The sequence below is a fragment of the Panthera pardus genome, unplaced genomic scaffold (genome assembly GCF_024362965.1).
Source record: "Panthera pardus isolate Hobbes unplaced genomic scaffold, ASM2436296v1 HiC_scaffold_25, whole genome shotgun sequence".
Classification (NCBI taxonomy): Eukaryota; Metazoa; Chordata; class Mammalia; order Carnivora; family Felidae; genus Panthera; species Panthera pardus.
This window is the reverse complement of record NW_026526821.1, coordinates 86,669,832-86,692,550: the sequence shown is the minus strand read 5'-3', so window position 1 is coordinate 86,692,550 and position 22,719 is coordinate 86,669,832. Positions and strand designations below refer to the sequence as shown.

At 43.4% G+C, this 22,719-nt stretch overlaps 1 pseudogene; it reads right to left on the bottom strand.

Moving 5' to 3' along the window:
• Positions 1–990: 990 nt before the first annotated feature.
• Positions 991–22,719, bottom strand: part of LOC109277348 (ARL14 effector protein-like) — a 61,249-nt pseudogene continuing 39,520 nt past the window's right edge.

Below are 22,719 nucleotides of genomic sequence, written 5' to 3'. Positions count from 1 at the left end.
ACTTCTCTTTTAGCATTTTGCATGCTCACTAAAAGTCTGGTCTCATAAATAGGCATAAAGAACAAATACAGGCAGAACTGTTCAAGAAATTTACCCTTGAAACTGAAATTAACTATTACTGTCTTTGAAACTCAGTGATTTTTTCTACAACTCCATTTACGTTCGAATCTCATGTCTCACATTATCACTTTTCATTTCTTCACTGCACTTTCACCTTTGTTGGCCAGTTCTTTTGATGATCCACTTTTGTAAAATGTCACATGGGTGCCAAGGATACAACACAACGAATGCTTTGCTGTCTTTGAGTGAACTGAATGACAAATATGCAGTAACCAATCACTAGCAAAGTTTGAGAGAAGTACTGTGATTGGTCACAGGTCATGAAGCACATCTCTTACATAATGACTTGCAGACCTAATAGCTAGCAGGGATGTTTGTAGTTCACGTGACTACTCACAGTATATACGCTGGTAACAGAAATTTGAATTGTGCTAATCGAGAACTGCCTTTACCTACTTGACATTGACCCAAACAGGCTTGAAGCTGACTGCTGAGTAATGGCACGATTAAATATACATCCAAATAATGAATCTTAAAGCACCCTAAATGCAAAATTAGCACACACTGAGTGCATGTTGAGATGGTTTTCAAATTTCCATCATTTAGCAATCAACTTTAAAATGTATCTTGGGGGTGCCCGGGTGGCTCAGTTGGTCAAGCATCCAACTTCAGCTCAGGTCATGATCTCACGGTTCGTGAGTTTAAACTCCACCAGGGGCTCTGTGCTGACAGCTCAGAGCCTGGAGCCTGCTTCGGATTCTGTGTCTCCCTCTCTCTCTGCTCCTCAAAAATAAATAAAACACTCTCTCAAAAATAAGTAAAACATTTAAAAAATATAAGGAAAAGTAAAAAATAAAATGTATCTTAGAATGACAGAGTTTTAGAAATACAGAAAGGACCTTTAAAGATTCCATAATTTGGTACCACAAATTATCCAGCATGTTTATTATGAATGATTTCTCCTCCTATTTCAACTTGCTCATTCAGTTACTTGTGGTCCCAGTGGCATTCAGCTTCACATTTGGTGGAACCACAGGCAGGACAAGTATAGAAACGTCCTAAATAGTCTTCATCAAGGCAGTCAGAGAGTCCATTGCACTGAGAGTCAGGAGACCCAGGCTATCACAGACCTGATTCTTTACTGGTATCAGTTACCTGTGAGAACCAGTGGTTGCCTTTTTTGTGAACCTTCTTTTTTTCTCGTTCTCCAGTTTCTGGAGCAAATTCAGTTTGCTTTCCTGGGTTTGCAAACTGTAATGACCTCAAAGCTTTAGCAGTTATTCCATTCTGAATCAGGTTTTCTTTCTGCTGTTCCGAGAATCAACAGCCACATTGCCATTGATTATCTGTGTACATTTTGGACAAAGCTTCCAGCCAAGTACAAGCTGTCTTCCAAATTTTGTTCTCAGAAAAAAATGGCATCATCTAAGTCAATTACATGCAAAAAAATTTTTGGCTGGTTTTTTGTGTGTGTTAAATGGGCCACAGTATGACTTCTGCAAATCCTCAAATCTGCCAATACTAGGCTTCCTGTCTTGCTTGGGAAAGTCTTCCTTTTTCTCCTTTAGTGAATTAGAATACTTCCAGAGCTCAGAAAGCTATTCATTTCAAATTCAAAGCAAATATGACTTGGTGTCCAAACAACAGAGGGAGAGGGTATTAATTGTACCTAACTCAAATAGGTTTTGTGAGGCTTAAATATATAAGCTAATGCAGGGGCACCTGGGTGGCTCAGTCAGTTGAGCATCCAACTTTGGCTCAGATCATGATCCCACAGTTTGTGGGTTCAAGCCCCGCATCAGGCTCTATGCTGACAGCTTGCTCAGAGCCTGCAGCCTGCTTCAGATTCTGTGTCTCCTTCTCTCTCTCTGCCCCTCCCCTGCTCATGCTCTGTCCCTGTCTCAAAAATAAATAAATATTAAAGAAAAAAAATTTACATATATACACACACACACACACACACACACACACACACATATATAAAAGCTAATGCATAAAAGCTCTTAGCCCAAGGACTGGCACATAGCAAATGCTCAGTAAACAGCTATTGTATTAATTATTATTAGCAATACAAACAATCTGCATTACACATCTGTTTGTTTTGTTGGTTTCACCTTCATTGATCCCTGGGAATCGTGTTACATACACACAAAGCAGAATCTCACTCAACACAGGGTGTTGTGAATGCTCTTTGAAACCAGTTCCCACTACCATGTCAAGTGTCTGTTCAGGGAACACAGTGGAGATGAGGGGAGCCAAGTGTTCACAGGGGAGCTGGGCCAGCCAGGTTTCATCATGCCAGCTGCCTGGGAAATGTACTCAGACCTGTGCCCTGCCACTCAGCAGCCATTGCACAAGGCACAGGGAACACACCCTCAGGGAGATGCACGTAGTCACAAAGCAGGTATAGTGTGTCTGCCAGGGCCCCCCACCCCTAAACCAGAGGGCAGTGAGAGGTGACAGACACAAAGATGAGACTCAGAGGCCATGTGACAACCTCATTCCTGAGGGACTCTGGAAGGCCCTCCTCACTCACCCCCTCCAGCCTGCCCCAGGGGCACCTGCCCGAGAGGAGACAGCTGGGGGGCCTCGCAAGGCTGACTGTTAGAAATTGCTACTCAGCCAGCACTTGAAGTCGTCCTTCCAGGACTGGACATGGATTTGCCTGTAGCCTTTCTTCCACTCCTAGCTCTGCCATCAGAGAGTAACATTAGCAGGACGCAGATGTAGAAGCTTCCTACCAACTCCTAGAGCCCCTAAGGAGCCCAGGAGCATGTGTGGTTTACACCCACGCAGTTTGTTTAATTAAACTTTCCTAAAAGGATTCACACTCGGGGCATGATTTAATTTTGACTTGAGTTTCACTTAAAGATCTGCAGTGACTGACTTAGCCTTCCTCCTCTCCCTCCTAGATTGCTCTCTCTGCCAGTTTTTATCCTTTCCTACATTCCAACCCCTGCCCCAGCATGGGATGCAGGCATCCTACCACTGTAGCATGACAGGTGACATTTCAGTGAGTGAACAGAACAACCAGCCAGGACTCAGAAAGGAGTTTTATTCTGACAGAATTTGAATATGTAAGGCTCTGTAAGCCATTACCCTGGCACCAGACTGAGATACCGCCATTCAAAAATAAGTTTGCAGAGTGATTGTAATGATAAGGGGGGAAATTATCCTAATCTCGCATCAGGAAAGAAGGCTGTAGGAGAAAAAGAAAAGACTGTAAGGAAAAATATTAAAAATTGGTGATTTTTCTGCAGTTCATTCCTAGGTATTTTATTGGTTTTGGTGAAATCATAAATGGGATTGTTTTCTTAATTTCACTTTCCTAATTTCTGCATAGCAGGACTGTGATTTTCATTTTCTTCTTTGTGCGTCTCTACATTTTCTTTGGTATGCTTTTTTATCTCATTTTCCTGTTTCGCACTTAGACCAGGATTCAGCTTCTGTCCTTCAGAAGCCCATGCTCCCGGTTCCATCTCCCTGCATCTCCACCCCCTGCTCTGCACTCCTAACCCCAAATGCCTCTAGCTCTAGGCTTTGCTTCCAGATGTGTGTCCCTATAATGCACACGCTCAGGAAGCAAAGGGATATATATTTTTTAAACATCTTTAGCCCAGGTTTTTATTTTTTATTTTCTATTTTTTTAATATGAAATTTATTGTCAAATTGGTTTCCATACAACACCCAGTGCTCATCCCAACAGGTGCCCTCCTTGATGCCCATCACCCACCCTCCCCTCCCTCCCACCCCCCATCAACCCTCAGTTTGTTCTCAGTTTTTAAGAGTCTCTTATGGTTTGCCTCCTTCCCTCTCTGTAAATCCCCCCTCTTCTCCTTCCTCCTGGTCTTCTGTTGAGTTTCTCAGGATCCACATAAGAGTGAAAACATATGGTATCTGTCTTTCTTTCTCTGTATGGCTTATTTCACTTAGCATAACACTCTCCAGTTCCATCCACGTCGCTACAAAAGGTTAGATTTCATTCTTTCTCATTGCCAAGTAGTATTCCATTGCATATATAAACCACAACTTCTTTATCCATTCGTCAGTTGATGGACATTTAGGCTCTTTCCATAATTTGGCTATTGTTAAAAGTGCTACTATAAACACTGGGGTACAAGTGCCCCTATGCATCAGCACTCCTGTATCCCTTGGGTAAGTTCCTATCAGTGCTATTGCTGGGTCATAGGGTAGATCTATTTTTAATTTTTTGAGGAACCTCCACACTGTTTTCCAGAGCGGCCGCACCAGTTTGCATTCCCACCAACAGTGCAAGAGGGTTCCCGTTTCTCCACATCCTCTCCAGCATCTATAGTCTCCTGATTTGTTCATTTTAGCCACTCTGACCAGCATGAGGTGATATCTCAGTGTGGTTTTGATTTGTATTAAGGGATATATTTTTAAAATATTTTTAACCAGGGGCACCTGGGTGGCTCAATCGGTTAAGCATCTGACTTCGACTCAGGTCATGATCTCAATCTCACAATTTATGAGTTCAAGCCCCGTATCAGGCTCTGTGCTAACAGCTCAGAACCTGGAGCCTGCTTCAGATTTTGTGTCTCCAGCTCTCTCTCTGCCCCTCCCCTACTCATGATATGTCTCTCTCTCCTTCAAAAAATAAACATTAAAAAATTTTTTTCAGGACACATGGGTGGCTCAGTCAGTTAAGCAGTTAAGCGTTCGACTTCAGCCCAGGTTATGATCTCGTGGTCCATGGGTTCAAGCCCTGAGGTCAAAGTCAGTGCTGACAGCTCAGAGCCTGGAGTCTGCTTCAGATTCTTTGTCTCCCTTCCTCTCTGCCCCTCCCCTACTCGGGCTCACTCACTTGCTCTCTCTCTCTCTCTCTCTCTCTCAAAAATAAATAAACATTAAAATATATATACATACATATATTTTTAAAAATCATATTTCAGGCTTCTCTTGAGAAGTCAGAAGACCTATCATCCTGCTCCAAGATTCCCATTTGGCAACAACCACTTGGTGCCACCTATAGTCATCCCCTTTCCAGGTCACAACATTCCTAGTACAGCCTATTGTCCCCACAGCCTAGAGGCTGTATTAGGTGGTTTATTTTTCAATAGAGAACTGTTTCTTTTTTTCTTTTTCCATTCCCATAAGAAAATGAATGGTCAACCAAGAGGTCCATCTGCATCAGGAAAAATTATAGAGAGCAACTTTCTTCATGAAATAAAGACTATCCTACATGTTTCATACGCAAACACAGGTTGGCTTCATTCATTTACATCACCTGCCTGACCTCTGACCTAAATAATGGCCAAGATGCCCTCCCAGCTTGGGTGCTCATGATTTCTGGATGTGCTGGACACTCTCTTGCCTAAGATGAAAATGAAAGGGAGGCTTCCTGACCCCTGTGCCAGCCCCTGATCTTCGTCTTCTCCCTCAGGACAGGCCACTTCAGTATTCAACAATACACCCTGGAGTCTACAGGCTTGACCTTGGGGAAATCAGAGAAACAAATGACACCTACTGTGACCCCATTACTACAAGCCAGGCAATAGCCATGCCACCTGCACTGGGCTACATCCCACCTGCATAACACTTTGAGTTCCTAGTAACTGAAGATCCAACTAAAAGTAACCTAAATGAAGTCAGAAGCAGCCTCCCTGAGCATAAAGGTGAACAAATAACACCAGTGCAGCAAGAAAGAATGGGGAGTAACTGGTAGGTGGATGACTCATGGAATTTTCCACATTACCTACACACACTTCAAGACCCAGCTCAAGTTCATCTGCCTCTGGGACCCCACCCCGGAAAGTCCCCCAACTCCTTTGAACCAAGAGGGCGGATTGCCTGGATGTCTTCTTTGTAATTAATAACTCACAGCCTTGTGGCATTTATTGAATGTGTTTGGCACAGAGACAAGTCAATTCTCATGGAATATCGAACGAACGAACGAACGAACGAATGAATGAATTAATGAATATATAATTAAATTGATGGGAAGGGGATGTGACTGAAGAAAGCCAGGAGACCAATGCATTCATTCAGGAAAGGAAGAAGGATGTAGACTAAACCAGAGATAATAAAGATGGAAAAGTGGATCAGAGATCTTAGAGATTTGGTAAGATCTAGTCACAAGGGGAATATGGGGGTGAGGAGTTGGAAGGAGTTGACAAAGACTTGGCTTTCTACCTTGGACTCTAATTCTTTTTTGTTTGTTTGTTCGTTTTTTATTTTTTGAGGGAGAGACACAGAGCAAGCTGGGGAGGGGCAGAGAGAGAGAGAGACATAGAATCTGAAGCAGGCTCCAGGCTCTGAGCTATTAGCACAGACCCCGACGTGGGGCTCGAACTCATGAACCATGAGATCATGACCTGAGCGGAAGTCAGAGGCTCAACCGACTGAGCCACCCAAGTACCCCTACCTTGGACTCTAATTCTGTTCATAGGAGAGGGAAGTCAAAGGCTCCTGGGGCCTTAACAGTACCTTTCTCTTACTGCATTGTTCACTCATGCTTTGGGTACAAGAGGATGCTTTCTGAGAAACAGGATAAAGAGCCCAGTTATGAGATCGGAGTCAAGACTGTTGCAATGAAGCAGGGAGAGGACACATAGAAGGAGGGTCGATATTCGGGTTATATGCCATCAGTGGAAACTCACTGAATGCAGAACACTTACTTGCTCAGGTCCTGTGGAGAGAGGGGACCTCTCAGCTGCTGGGCTGGGCTGCTGTCATATTAACTCTGGTGCCAGAGTCAACATCCAGGCAGAGGACGTAGCTCCATAATGATTCCTAAAAAGTACTGAGGCCACATGCTGCTGAAGAGGACTTCCTAACACTACAGTAGAAAGAGCCCCCAAGTTTTTAATTGAATGAAACCAGATTGACCTGACCACTGTGTTTTAAATTTTTCTAGCTTTAAAAAAAAAAAAAAAAAAAGGAACACAGAGGTACCTGGAAGATCATGCTCCATGATTTGAGGTATAGGAGAACAGCATCAAAGTTGTCTCCAATTGAGTTGAAATGTCTCGAAGAATAGAAATGTAGACTAGAACTGATACTTATAATGAGAAAGAACTTCCTTAAACTGAATAAAGCCCACCTATGGCAATTCAAGTTGGTCTACGCTCTGGAAGAAAGTACTCATCAGCCACCCTTCTTGAAAGACTCAGCACTCAGAAAGTTAAGGCTTTTCTCCTTTCCACTGCCCCTTTCAGGCTTCTGTTCTCTAGCCTAAACAAGCTTTATTCATTTTGCTTTTCCAGACTGTGTGTGTGTGTGTGTGTGTGTGTGTGTGTGTGTGTGTGTGTGTGTGTGTGTATGTACCACATCTTCTTTATCCATTCATCTACATATGCACGTGGGTTGCTTCCATACCTAGGGGTGCATGTATCTTTTCGAATTAGTATTTTTGTCTTCTTTAAGTAAATATCCAGTAGTATAATTACTGGATCATATAGTATTTCTATTTTTAATTTTTTGAGGAACCTCCATACTGTTTGCCACAGTGACTATACCTATTTGCATTCCCACCAGCAATGAAGAAGAGTTCTTTCTTCTCCACAGCCTCACCAGTGCTTATTTCTTATCTTTTTGATTCTAGCTATTTTGTTCTGACAGGTGTAAGATGATATCTCACTGGGGTTTTGATGTGCATTTCCCTAATGATGAGTTATGTTGAGCATCTTTTCATGTGTCCATTTGCCATCTGTATGTCTTCTTTGGCAAAATGGCCACTCAGGTCCTCTATATTTTTCCATCAGATTATTTGAGGGGTTTTTTGGTGTTGAGTTGTTTCCTGTTTCTCTTCTGTGGCACCTCCAAATGTTTCTGCAAGGTGTCAGGAGCGCAAGCTATGCCCAGCAGAGTGAAGAAATTGCCATGCATTTTTTTCTGCCATTCTGAATTCCTTTTCCCTAAAAAACAGGCAAAGGATATAAGTAGGCATGCTACAGAAAAAGAAATACAACTGGCCGATAACATATGCCTAACTTTACTCGTACAGACATGCAAATTAAAACAGTCTAGCATTTTTCACCTATCAATAAGCAAAGATAAAAATTATTCTTAACATTTGATGTTGATGAAAGATTCTTCAAATTCTATTGGTAGGAATATAATGTGGAACAAACTTTATGGGAGGAGGGAATAACCTGACAGCTGTATATCATCTGAAGACATGTAATCTCTGTCAACCATCTATTCCACTTTTGTGAATTTATCCTTCATAATTATTAGCACAAAAGTGTAAATATATATGAAAAGATCTGTAGTGTTGTTTATAGTAGGGGAAAATGGAAACAATCTGAACATTCAGTAATAGAGACTAGTTAAATAAATAATGGTACAGACATACAATCGAATTCTATGCAGCCATTAAAAAGAATGATGTAGATCCTAACCTACAGACCTGGAATGATGTCTGGGATATTTTGTTAAATGAAAACAAACACGTTTCAAAATTCTAAGTAGAGCATGGGTCCATTTTTAAAAATCTGTGTTTGTAAACATGCAGAGCTATAGTGAGATACAGAGGAAAAATAAAAACACTATCAAACAGTGATTCTTAAAGCGAGGTCCCTGTACCAGCAGCATCAGCATCATTAAGAAGTTTACTAGGAACACACATTCTCAGGCCCTGCCCCAGACCAGCTGAATCAGAACCTCTACAGCTAAGGCCCAGCAGTCTGCTTCACAAGCCTTCCAGGTGATGGTGCTCACTAAAATTTAAGAATCGCTATTCTAGAAAGAGCATTTATCCAGAGGTAGAGAAAGAAGAGACGTAGGTACAGGGGAATTTCTACTTGTTTATTCATTTCCGTGCTGTCGAAATTTGAATTATGTTAAAAGGAATGCTTCTCAGAGTCACGTACCCATCTTAGTAGACTGTGCTAACTTAGTGGAGTCGACTTCATGCTCTCTCTTTTTTTTTAATTTTAATTTTTATTTACTTACTTATTTAAACTTCATGCTCTCTTAAGGAAAATCCAAATTCAAATGTGTAAAAATTCAAATTTGTGAAGCAAACAACATAGGGAAATACTTAAATTACTGAACGGTTTCTGACATCACTGAAGTCACACATCAGTGAAAACACACACATCAGGAACTGAACTTGACTCTGCTATGTGAGCTGAAGAAAGGGAATTCAGGCTCTCGGAGCCTTGGTTGCCTCCTCTGTAACTGAGGATGACAACAGCCACCTTGTCCCCTCGCAGGTCACGGGGAAGAGATGACACATGGAAAGCACACTACTAATTGTCATATCATTAGCCCCAAGGTTTCTTAAAACACTGAAGTGGCCTCAACAACTTTATCAACTCACTCCATTTCTCAGAAGCATCGTCATTGCATAAAGCTGTCCCAGAATGACCCTCCTCGCAGCAAGGCTCTGCCAGAGAACCTTGACACAGGCGTGCCCAGGTCACTTTTACTAGTGAAACGTGTGAAACCCTGATGAGCCAGTGAATAGGTGCAAATGATTTCTTCCCACCCATTCCCAAGCCCTCCGCCCATGCGCCTCAAGCCTGTTTTGTGTGGTATGTCTCTTTTACGGCCTGTGAAAGGCCTCCTCGTCTCTCTCACCTCCCTGTCCTCAGACAACAAAGCAGGCTTTTCTCTTCGCACAGAGTGCTTGTTGCTTTCTTGATCCATGAGAAAACGTGGAGCAGAAGAACAATAATGTGCTACTTCTTTTTGCTCCAATAAAAAAGAGTTATGACACAGAAGCCTGGGGCCAAACCAGGCTCACTGTTGTGTGTTTTGACAAAGAAATCTTTTCTGTAAGCACAGTACAAGGGCAGATGGCAGTAAATGAGCCCGGGCAGCATAGATCATGTCACTGGGAGGCTCCTCCCCTGGCCATGGGACCTTGGTCTCCGAACCCAGCTAGGTGCTCAGAGTAGCAGTCAGGGCCCTGGCCTTCCATTCAGAAGGCCCCAAACCCAGCCCCATGGAAGAGGATTGCAGAGGGCAGCCTGTACCTACATGGAATTGGAGGCCCCTGGGGCTGGGCCCAGCACCTAGCCCTGCCCCCCAATAGCATTTCCGGGATCTCTATATGGCTACAGAAACCTGGTGGGACAAACATAGGTAGATTCTGTTCTCCCCACTGAGACACTGACTTGACAGGTCTGGGGAGGAGTCCAGGAACCAGCTTTTTTTTTTTTTTCTTTTAACCTCTCTGGATGATTCTGATGGGCAGCCAAATTTAAGAGCTAAGAACACGTTTTAGAGCCATCTGAAACGTTTCCTCTTCTGTGAAAACCTGACCGTCTCAGGCAAAAGTGGTCTCACCACCCACCTTGGTCTTCTCTCCATCCTTCTCGTCGGCCCTTTAAGGGAGCCTGTACCAATGTGAAACTGATTACTCCCTTTACACACCTCTCCTACCCCCTAAAGATGAGTAGGGGTTAGGTCAACATGGTTCACCTCCAAGTGTGCCACTTGTGAGGATTATTTTTAAATCCCAAAATACATTCGTGTGCATTGCAGTTTGTCTCAGTATGCTAAAAATGAACAAATGAAAACCTGAGGAATGCCACTGTCTGCCTTCTGAGTGGCCGTAACCCCCCTTCTACCCTCAAGATGTCTCATGTGCCAGGCACAAAGGTGCTAGTTGCCATTAAATACAAGTGTTCTTAATTTCTTTCTTATTTTTTAGATTAGAAAATCAATATAAATAGTTCTAGTATGTTCTAGTATGTTCTTCCTGCTTTCCAATGGGTCATCCTTAGGTATCTCACACCCCACTTTGGAGAGTGTGAGTATAAATCGCATAAGGGGTGCCTCACATATAGTGGGTGCTTAGTTAATGCAAATCCTCTTCCCTGGGGAAACATGTTTGGAAGAGACATAGGGTGTCATCCAGTCCTCACCTCTCTGGTGAATCTTAGGAGTTTATCTCTATAGGCAGGGGACTCAGGAAAGAACAAAGAAGTGGCCCAGGTGAGAAGGGCACCTGAGGACTCTTGAGACTGGCTTGTCTGAGGCTGACAGCAAGGGATGAGAGTCACTGAGTCACTCCACTGGGGTCCTCACCAAGGCCATAAGCGTGGGGACAGCCATCAGCAGAGACAGCTCACCCAGATGTTCTTAAAAACAGACTCTCCAAGGGGCGCCTGGGTGGCTCAGTCAGATGAGCGTCCAACTTCAGCTCAGGTCATGATCTCACAGTCCATGAGTTCAAGCCCCACGTCGGGCTCTGTGTTGACAGCTCAGAGCCTGGAGCCTGCTTCAGATTCTGTGTCTCCCTCTCTCTCTGACCCTCTCCTGCTCATGCTCTGTCTCTCTCTGTCTCAAAAATAAATCAAAACATTAAAAAAAAAAAAAGAACCAGACTCTCCAGTAAAGGAGGGAAGACTGATAAGAGAGCCCAGGTCCCCAACCAGGCAATCTGGCCCACTGAACGTCTGCCTTTATCTAGCTGACAAGAGTCATGTAGGTCCCCGTGGACCAGAGCCTCCCTCAGATTTCCAGCAACATCCAATGACCCTGACTCAAAAATGCAACTCTCCTCTTTTCTAAGTGTTGTCTTAAATACAAAGTTGATGGAGACACTGCATCCAAAGCCACCAGCTTCCACATCCTTAGGTGTGACCATGAATATCGCTTGTCTTGCCTGCTGCTGTTGGGACCTGGACAAATGCCACAGGCCCCTTTCTCTTCCTTCATCTTCCTCTCTACAGAGGGGATGGAAAGCAGCCCTGTGGCTCCTCTGAGGGGCAGCCTGACAAGGAGTCTCTGTGCCCACACAGGAACAGCTCTGTGTATCTAGCTGCTGGCCTGTGGCCTTTGATAAAGCCACACAGGGAAAACCTCTTTCAGGCAACAGGCCTGTAGCAGTCCTGCGATGGCAAGTCACAGCCCCTCCCTCCAGCCCACTTCAGAAGCACAACTTAAATAGCGGCTTTCATGTTAAGTTTGAAGTGAGCCAAGGTTTGGGAAGCTCTGGGCTTTTAACATGTGGCTTTCCTCCTGCTTTGAATGGTCTCCTTTGACCAACCCTAAACTAAGCTATCAATCAACAAAAATTTACTGAGCACTTACTATATTTCATGTCACTGCAACAAACTTTTTTTTAAACATGCTCACTTGTTCCCAGTTACAAGCGACTAAGACAAGGTGGAAAACAGAGGCACGGTCCTAGGGATGTCATGTACCGTACAGTGACTATAGTTAACAATCTGTAGTGTGTATTTGAAAGTTGCTAAGAGAGTAGATCCTAAAAGCTCTCCTCACAAGAAAGAAAAATTTGCAACTATGTGTGGTGATAGACATTAACTGAACTTATTATGATAATCATCTCACAAGATACATATGTCAACATATGTCAAATCATTATATTGTATACCTAAGACTACTACAAGTATATATCAATTTGATCTCAATTTTTAAAATCTAAAATTTTAATTAAAACATTTTATTTTTTTTTTTACATTTTATTTATTTTTGATAGAGAGAGACAGAGCACAAGTGGGGGAGGGGCAAAGAGAGAGGGAGACACAGAATCTGAAGCAGGCTCTAGGCTCTGAGCTGTCAGCACAGAGCCCGACGCGGGGCTCGAATTCACGGACCGCAAGATCATGACCTGAGCCGAAGTCGGCCGCTTAACCGACTGAGTCACCCAGGTGCCACCTAATTAAAACATTTTAAAAAGAAAAGAAAGGCATGGGGCTCCAGAGCTAGGAGACACTATAGCTTAACTTCTGTTTTAAAGATGATGAAACAGAGGCCCAAAAGGTAGCTAAAATGCCCAAGGGCTTCCAGCTAGTCCCAGTTCATAAACAGCATTAGAAGTTGAACCATGGACTCTTAGAGTGGGGAAGGACACCACACTGATTCCTAGATCCTTCCCCAAGATATGCTGATGCAAGAGGTCTGGGAAAGGTCCAGATATCTGCATTTCTTTTTTTTTTTTTTTTAATGTTTATTTTTGAGAGAGAAAGAGAGCATGTACAGGGGAGGGGGAGAGAGAGAGGGAGACACAGAATCTAAAGCAGGCTCCAGGCTCTGAGCCGTCAGCACAGAGCCCGACATGGGGCTCAAACCCACAGACCGTGAGATCATGACCTGAGCCGAAGTCAGATGCTTAACTGACTGAGCCGCCCAGGTGCCCTGAGATCTGCAGTTCTAACAACCCCTCCCCAAATGCACCCTCACACTCACAGCTGATTCTGATGCAGATGGCACTCCTTGAGAAACATTAGTCTAGTCCAAATTTCCAGGAAATGCCAAATTTCCAGGAAGCTATGCCACCTGAGCGGAAGCAAGCTCAGTGATTAGACAATACGTGCATCCTGAGAAGACAGCATACTCCACCTCTGGGTGGCTCTTAGCATTAGGAAGTGTTTCTTTATCTGATGGTGTTTCAAGGAGTGCCTTCAGGTCCCGGGAAGACATGCACTCAGGTGACCCTAGGTGATAAGGCAAAAAGAAGAAAGGAGGACTTCCAAGACAGGACTTGTGGCCAGGATTTAAGGGGTCCCTCATGGGGAACTGAAACAAGGGCCAATTGTCATCAGGTGCAATAAGTATTCCCAGGGGACCCTGTGGGTTGTCTACCCTCAGAAGTGGGCACTCGTTCTTCCCAAGAGAGAAAATTTGGGTTGATTTGTCATCATCCATGATCATATGCACATAATTTATAAATAAGTATGCATTTACTAAAAAGATGCTGAAAATATTTTACTGATTCAGATGAAAAACTTTTAAAATTTGGAGAGTAGAGCTTTAGAGCAATAATGAATGAAACTAATCTCTCTTTCACATGATACTGCATAATATTTAAAGGCAGTAGTCTGTCCTTCCTAAGTCAGCTTTTCTTCAAAAATGCACCTTCAGGTGCCTCAGTCAGATCAGGCTACAGGACCCCTCAGCAGCCCTGCCTGTGCTTGTTAGTTGCCAAGAGATGGTATTTGGCTAAGATCCAGGGCCATTCACCTCCTTTTTAGGTTTATTTATTTCTTTTGAGAGAAAGAGGGAGTGCGAGTAGGGGAGGGAAAAAGAGAGGAAGAGAGAGAACTCCAAGCAGGCTCCGCACTGTCTGCGCAGAGCCCAGTGTGGGTCTTGAACTTGAACCCATGAGATAATGACCTGAGCTGAAATCAAGAGTTGGACGCTCAACTGACTGAGCCACCCAGGTGCCCCTCCATCACAAGTTCTCAAAGAAACTATGCAGAGAAACATGCCAGGAACAATCATTCTGTTTAATTCAAGTGTTCACTCAAAATATGTTTATTGAGTACCTTCTATGGGCAGTCACTGCCTAAGCACTGAAGATACAATGATAAAGAAGACAGAGGGGCACTTGGGTGGCTAGTCAGTCGAGCGTCTGACTCTTGATTTCAGCTCAGATCATGATCCCAGGGTCATGGGATCGAGCCCTGCATCAGGGATTTGTGCTTTTTCTCTCTCTCTCTCTAAAAAAAAAAAAAAAAAAAAAAAAAAAAAAAAAAAGGAAGAAGAGACAGAAAAATTCCCTGCTCTCACAAGCTTACATTCCAGTAGAGAAAACAGACAATAAACAATAAATATATAATGTTGTATACAATGTAAGCGCTATGATTAAAATAAATAAATAAAGCAGGATCAGAGGCTAAAAAGCCATGGGATTGGGTTGTCTATCTTAGATAGGATGGTCAAAGAAGGTCTCACTTGTAAGTGAATTCTTAATATCTGAATGAAGCGAGAGAGAGACATGAGACTGTGTGAAGCAAGTATATTAAAAAACAGCCCATGCACTCAGGTCATGATCCCACAGCTCATGAGTTTGAACCCTGCACCGGGCTCTGTGCTAACAGCTCAGAGCCTGGAGACTACTTCGGATTCTGTGTCTCCCTCTCTCTCTGCCTCTCCCCCCGCTCACACTCTGTCTCTCAAAAATGAATAAATGTTAAAAAAAAAAAAAAGAAAAAAGAAAAAGAAAAACAGCCCATGCAAAGACCCTTAAAAGGAACTAGGTTGGTTTTGAAGAGAACAATTAGTTCAGTTGGTTAGAGGGCTGAGAGGGGAAGGAGATGAGGTCAGAAGGACTGGTTAAAGTCACCAAGAAGGCTTAATGGGAACAGTAGTGGAGAGAAAAACAGTGAGCTATGCACTGAAATCCCAGTGAAGAAGGGAGAATGAGTGAAGGTGGGTGAGTGATTTCAAGAAAGAGGGATAGCCTGTGAGTAGAGTCTGATGCTTCATGGAGACTGGGGGTGGGGGGGCAGTTCTGAGGAAGAAAGAGGGAGAAACTGCCTGTACATGGCTATGAGGAACAAGGAGGACTCCTACCCAACCTGTGCACCCCAGTTGCCTTAAGAAAGATGGAGAAAGAACCTGGAGATAGCCAGGTTTTCCTTGAGCAAAGTCAAGTTCCATCCAATGCAAGGGTTGAAGTCACAAGCAGTTTTTCTGGTGGCAGGCCAAGAGTTCCAGAAGGCACAGTAAGAGGACTGGGGGCAGAGAGAGGTAGGAGATTGGTCAGATTAGGAATATACAGAGCTACCTTGCAGAGATAGGTTTTCTGGGTGGTGATGGCCTGAGAGTCTCAGATTTTTGGTGGGACTTGCCATAAACAGGAGTGCAGGCTGATAGAACTGGTCTCTGCCTATGTGCGAGGGAAGTGAGTCTCCATCTTGGGACTGGTCTCTCACAGACTTTATAGTAGTGAAACAGACTTGTTAGGCCATGGGGATGATGGTCTTCCCACTTACCAAGATCACACCACTCTGTCAGCCTCCTTCAAATCACCTGATTCAATAACACTTTTGCCCCAAGCTCCAGTTGGTCTCCTGGTGAGCTGGACTGAAGTGTGTGCAGCTCTGAGCCTCCAGCTATGAGCCTAAGGCTGTGTTTTAAAACCAAATGGAGCTGCCTTCTGGGCCCTTTTTCCCAAGGCCCACACTTAAACTCAGTCCTTTCCAGAGAGAAAAAGAAGGCTCAGAGTAAAAGGTCAGAGTAAAACTGATCCTCCTCAGGTTTTCCCAGCTTCCCAGGCCAGCAGAAGCTGCTGGAGCATCTTCTCACACAGACCCCACAAGAGGAGAATAAGCCTCATCCAAAAAGAGACCAGGCCCCAGCAAGAAGACCCTGTGAGTTCTGTGTCCTTGAGCCACTCCCAGGGAGTTGACTGAGGTGGCAGAGGGCATCTGGAGCATGCCCTAGAGAATGAAAGAACTGCCTTTTGCTTGTGTACTTAAAACCCTGGAATGAAATGCAGTGTCCCAGTGCATAGGTCGATGGGTTATGTCATAGCTGCACTGCCACGGTGAGTTCAGCCCAAGATTATGAGCTGTACGTATCTTGCGGCCAAGCACAAGTGTGCAAGAAATCTCCCTTCTTTATTTTTTTTTTTTCCAACATTTTTTATTTATTTTTGGGACAGAGAGAGACAGAGCATGAACGGGGGAGGGGCAGAGAGAGAGGGAGACACAGAATCGGAAACAGGCTCCAGGCTCCGAGCCATCAGCCCAGAGCCTGACGCGGGGCTCGAACTCACGGACCGCGAGATCGTGACCTGGCTGAAGTCGGACGCTTAACCGACTGCGCCACCCAGGCGCCCCTATTTTTTATAACTTGGTTCCGGATTCCATGCCCCCTTCCCAACAGGATGGCATAAGATTTAACTCGATTTTCTTTGATGTGTTCTTCTTCAGAGTTAGGTCAGAGTTCCAGGATTCTATGCAGTCAGTGCCAGAAAATCACTGGGGTAGGAGAGGAGGAAAGCCCTTGGTCATCAGCCATCTGTCCCCACAGGTTTCCCCTGAAAGGCTCATTGCCCCCTGTTCCCATGGCCCTCCAAATCCAAGGACTCCATGCTGACCATGCTGGTACTATGCCACACAAGGGTAAAGGATCCTTTATTTTGAGGCCACCAAAAGGCCCATGTGCATGGAATCCAGGCCATTCTCTGGGGTCCAACTGCTCTCTACCCCCTGTCATCTGGAGAAATCTCTAGCTTGGGGGAAGATACCTGTCTTCCCTGGCTCTGCCCTGAATTACCCTTCTCCCTTCAAGCTCCTTAGATTGAGTTCTCCTAAAAGATTAGGCTTTCTGAAAACTATTTGCCTCGTTATAGAGATGGGAAAGGGGAATACACAGGGTGAAAATAATTAATATCTGAATATTATCCAGCTACTATCCACTACATTATATAGCTCACATTGAATTTGATGTCATGAAAATCCTTCAGATTTTTTTCCAGTGTACTGGTGTTAAGAGTTATTCCCCACATCATACCGATTATTTTTTTTTAATTTTTTTTAACGTTTATTTATTTTTGAGACAGGGAGAGACAGAGCATGAACGGGGGAGGGTCAGAGAGAGGGAGACACAGAATCTGAAACAGGCTCCAGGCTCTGAGCTGTCAGCACAGAGCCCGATGCGGGGCTCGAACTCACGGACCGCAAGATCGTGACCTGAGCCGAAGTCGGCCGCTCAACCGACTGAGCCACCCAGGCGCCCCCCAATTATTTTTTTAAAACTGTGTGGCTTAACATCTCACCCTATTAAATTACCTCCTTTTAGTGTCAGTCAATCAATCAGAATGGATTTTAAGACTGATTCTGTGACCCGACATAGCATATAAACCACTATTCTATTTTTCTGCCTCCATTCCAAGATACAGGATTTTTCACATTTTAGTGTTGTGGAAATCAAGATACTATCTTCCTATCAATGTCAAAAGAAACCTAACCCGCCACCAGGCAGAGAAATAAATTAAAATGCTGTTGTTATTTGACATGCATATGGAGAATTACCCATGCATAAAAGTATTTGTTCATCAGACTCTTACTTCAGTTGAATATTTGCATTTTTAGCACCATTCACTCTTTTAAGTCTATATCCCTAATTGCCAATTAAAATACCTTTGAAAAACAACGACATCATGATGAAGCACTGACACAGAAAGCTGTGCAATGTAGAACTTTTCCTGCCGCATATAAAGCAACTCAGTTAACTAGTCCCCTCAGAATAGACTAAAATTTCCAAAGCTAAGAGACATTGGGGCGATCAAGTCATGCCACTTGTAAAGAATCATCCATGAGATGCTGACTATCCATCTCTCAAAAGCTCCCAGCTGACTTCCAAAAGACATTTTTTTAATTTCCAATAATATTAACTAAATAAAACTGAGAGTTTAACCAAATTAGGCAATTTAATAAGCAGGTATTTTGTGCTTCCCCTCCTGCTTGTCTTCTTAGACTTCAAAGCCCAAGATCTCCAATTATGAACAACCACCACCACCTCCATGGTAATTCTGTTTGGCCTTAAACAATTATGGTGGCCTCCATCCCCCAAGAGAGATTAGCTTCAGAGTGGCCTGGTGACCCCATTCTTGCAATGAAAAAGAAAAAGAAAAGCCACGAAGCTTCTCGGAAAATTCCTCCTTCCTATGAAAAAAACTGAAAGACAGCCCCTAACTATCTGGATGTTTCTGTGTCCGGATGCAATGCTGGGACTGCTCCAGCCACCTGCCAGCAGCCTGAAGGGGAAGCCAGCAGAGTCGGAGTGGCAGAGAAGAAAGACAGACACAAGCTGGGACCTTGATGACATTGTTGGTTGGCTGAATCAACCAGCCCTGGGTCAAGCGTGTTTGACCTCAGAACCTCCATACATGTAAGATAATCAATTTCCTGATTGCTTAAGCCGGGGACTGGGGAGAGTGGGGGAGCCTGCCGCTGTGACTGCACCTTTATCCATGGATAAAAGTGACTTAGAAAGATCATTAAATTCTGAATGTAACATAATATTTTGTTTTCAAAAACCTGTTGTCAGATTAATGATGTGGCTCTTACTTGGTGGTGTCTTAGAATCAAGGAAATAGAGCATAGGAGAAGTACTGCTCAAAATTAGAAGATGTGTTTTGGAAGGACATCAATTCCTTCAAAATAATTTGTGAGTTTGTTTTAATACCAACTGAAAAGCACATGGAATTTTCTTGCAACTTGACGTCATGATTTGGAAGTTCGGCTAGAAAATAACAGAGATAAAATAGCAAAGAAATATTTGAAAATGCAGTTCATTTAGTTCTCACCCTATCACATATTAAAATAGGCCACAGGGGCGCCTGGGTGGCTCAGTCGGTTGAGCGTCCGGCTTCGGCTCAGGTCATGATCTCACAGTCTGTGAGTTCGAGCCCCGCGTCAGGCTCTGGGCTGACAGCTCAGAGCCTGGAGCCTGCTTCTGATTCTGTGTCTCCCTCTCTCTCTGCCTCTCCCCTGCTCATGCTCTGCCTCTCTCTGTCTCAAAAATAAATTAAAAAACATTAAAAAAAATTTAAAAAAAAATAGGCCACAAAACTAAAAGATTGAAAACAATGTGGTATGGTAGAGAAACAGACCAACAAATCAGCAAAACAGGATAGACAGTCCAGAAACATACCCAAGTACCTACAAATGTTAGATAGATATGTCATCATAAATCACCTCAAGCAAATGGTAGGAGGCACCTGAATAAAACTTTCGAGCAGAGGGAAGAACTTTATCCCTACCTTATACCATATATCAGCATAAATCTTAGACAAAGATGTAAATGTGTAAAATGAATTTATGAAATAAAAAGTAAACACACCTTATCTTGGTGAAAAGAAAAGCTTTATTAGCATGATGCCAAAGGCAAAAACCATAAAAGGAAGAAGACTGATCAAATATGATTAACATCTAAAGTATTTTTAAAATCTCTTCATAGGGAGAAAACAAACCTTAACCCAAGTTAAAAGATACATAAAAACTGGGTAAAATATTTCCAACATATATGGCAGTCCATCTATAAAATGTTTATACCAGGGGCGCCTGGGTGGCTCAGTCGGTTGAGCGTCCGACTTCAGCTCAGGTCACGATCTCGCGGTCCGTGAGTTCGAGCCCCACGTCGGGCTCTGGGCTGATGGCTCAGAGCCTGGAGCCTGCTTCCGATTCTGTCTCCCTCTCTCTCTGCCCCTCCCCCATTCATGCTCTGTCTCTCTCTGTCTCAAAAATAAATAAAACGTTAAAAAATAAAAAATAAATAAAATGTTTATACCAGTCATTAAAAAAAAATAGAAAGGGAGCATAAACATGTAACTGACAAAAGAAAACCATGCCAATGGTCAATAAATGGCATTCAACTTCATAAATAATGAAAGAGATGTGCTTTAGAGCCGTGACCAGGACTGATACACAACAGGTGTTGCTGGTAAAGCCATACTCTCTAGCCACACGGCATAATCCCTCCAGACTGCTTAATAAAGAGCTGCTGCCCAGAGCCCTGTGTTCCCCCACCACACTGGCTGCCCTGGCACCCTGTGTCACACCCCCATGACCCAGCAACTAAAGAGTTAAATGTGTGACCAACAGGAGACTCCACAACACTGCACCTTGTCACGGCTGACCTGACGTCTGCTCCTGATATCCCACCTCTAGTTCTGACATATTGCATAACTGAATTTGTAAATACATAATAGTGATAATAGCAATAATAATACCAGATGTTGGTTAGAGTTTGGGGAAGTGAGTATTCCCCTACTCTACTGAGGAAATGTAATTTGGCACCATAATAAAAGCCATAAAAATAGGTGTTTCCTTTGACTCAGAAATTTCACATCTAAGAATCGTCCTGAGGAAATAATGTAGGGCGTATATGAAAATATAACTGCAAAATGAGGTGCGCCTGGGTGGCTCGGTTAAGCATCCGACTTCAGCTCAGATCATGACCTCACGGTTCATGGGCTCAAGTCCCGCATCAGGCTCTGTTGCTGACAGCTCAGGGCCTGGAGCCTGCTTTGGATTCTGTCTCCCTCTCTCTCTCTGCCCCTCCCCCACTTGCACTCGGTCTCTCTCTCTCAAAAATAAATAAACATTAAAAAAAAAATTTTAGGGGTGCCTGGGTGGCTCCGTCGGTTAAGCGTCTGACTTCAGCTCAGGTCACGATCTCACAGTCCGTGAGTTCGAGCCCCACGTCAGGCTCTGTGCTGACAGCTCAGAGCCTGGAGCCTGCTTCAGATTCTGTGCCTCCCTCTCTCTCTGCCTCTCCCCTGCTCATGCTCTGTCTCTGTCTCAAAAATAAATAAAAACATTAAAAAAATTTTTTTTTAATTTTAAGAAAAACAAAAGAAAATATAACTGCAAAATGAAAACCAAACCCAATTGATTTGAAGATCAATCTCCAAAAGCTGAAGAAATGTATGTTAATATGACAGGGAGACACTGATTTTCCACTATCAAACTGTCAATTTTAGGCAGAAGGCCACCCATGGTGAGTGAGTGGGGAGCACAGAGCCTCTTACCTGAGCTGCTAGTAGAAATATGGATGGACACAAGTTGCCTAAAGAGCATAGGACATTGTTTTAAATGCATATTCAGGGGCCCCTGGGTGGCTCAGTCGGTTAAGCGTCCGACTTCAGCTCAGGTCAGGATCTCGCGGTCCGCACGTTTGAGCCCCGCGTCGGGCTCTGGGCTGACAGCTCAGAGCCTGGAGCCTGTTTCAGATTCTGTGTCTCCCTCTCTCTGACCCTCCCCCATTCATGCTCTGTCTCTCTGTGTCTCAAAAATAAATAAACGTTAAAAAAAAAAAATTAAAAAAAATGCATATCCAGCTATTCCTCTTCTAGACAATTATACTGAGGAAATCATGATGGATGTAGGAGAAATTTCACCTCGGAGGTTGTTCATCAAAGTGTTTCTAATAGATAAAAGCTAGAAACTACATCCAAAGGGAATTGGTTGAATAAATTATAATACATGAATATTATGGCTTTCTGTGAAGTCACTAAAATTGTGAGAGAGAAGAATACTTAATGACACAGACAAAATGTCCCAGTTATTTTGTTAAATGAAAAAGCAACTTACAAAGTAATATGTACTATGCAAATTTACCTTCATAAAATATTTATTTACACATTCCTGTATACAGCTTTTTATTTTTTTAATGTTTATTTATTTATTTTGAGAGAGAAAGAGAGTGGGGGAGGAGCAGAGAGAGAGGGAGATAGAGAGAATCCCAGGCAGGATCCTCATGATCAGTGCAGAGCTCAACTTGGGACTCGAACTCGAGAACCGTGAGATCATAACCTGAGCCAAAATCAAGAATCTGACTCTCAACCGACTGAGCCACCCAGGCATCCCATGTATTCAGATTTTTTAAATGAGATCATTACGTTAAAAAAAATTTTTTAAGGGGCACCTGGGTGGCTCAGTCAGTTAAGTGTCCAACTTTGGCTCAGGTCATGACCTCACGGTTCATGAGTTTGAGCCCCGCATTGGGCTCTGGCTGACAGCTCAGAGCCTGGAACCTGTTTGGGATTCTGTGTCTCCCTCTCTCTCTGCCCCTCCCCCACTCACACTCTGTCTCTCTCAAAAATAAGCATTAAAAAAAATTTTTTAGTAAAATAAAATAAAATGAGGTCATCATGTAAAGGAGTTAGAATAATAACTGGCATGTGGTAAGAATTCAATAAATTCAATAAATGGTAGCCATTATGTTTTAATCCTCACATCCACCCTATAGGAGAGATGCTATTACTACCCCCATTTTACAGATGTGGAAACAGAGGCCCAGGTTGATGAAGTCCTTGCTCAGCATCACACAACTTGAAAGGGTGGAGAATTAACATATGTGATGCACCAAGAAGAATGACCATAACATACAAAGTACCCCATTACTTTATAAATATTGCTGGAATCCTTTAAAAAAAAAAATACACATGTAACTGGGTATTACCTTTTTGTGAGAATTTAT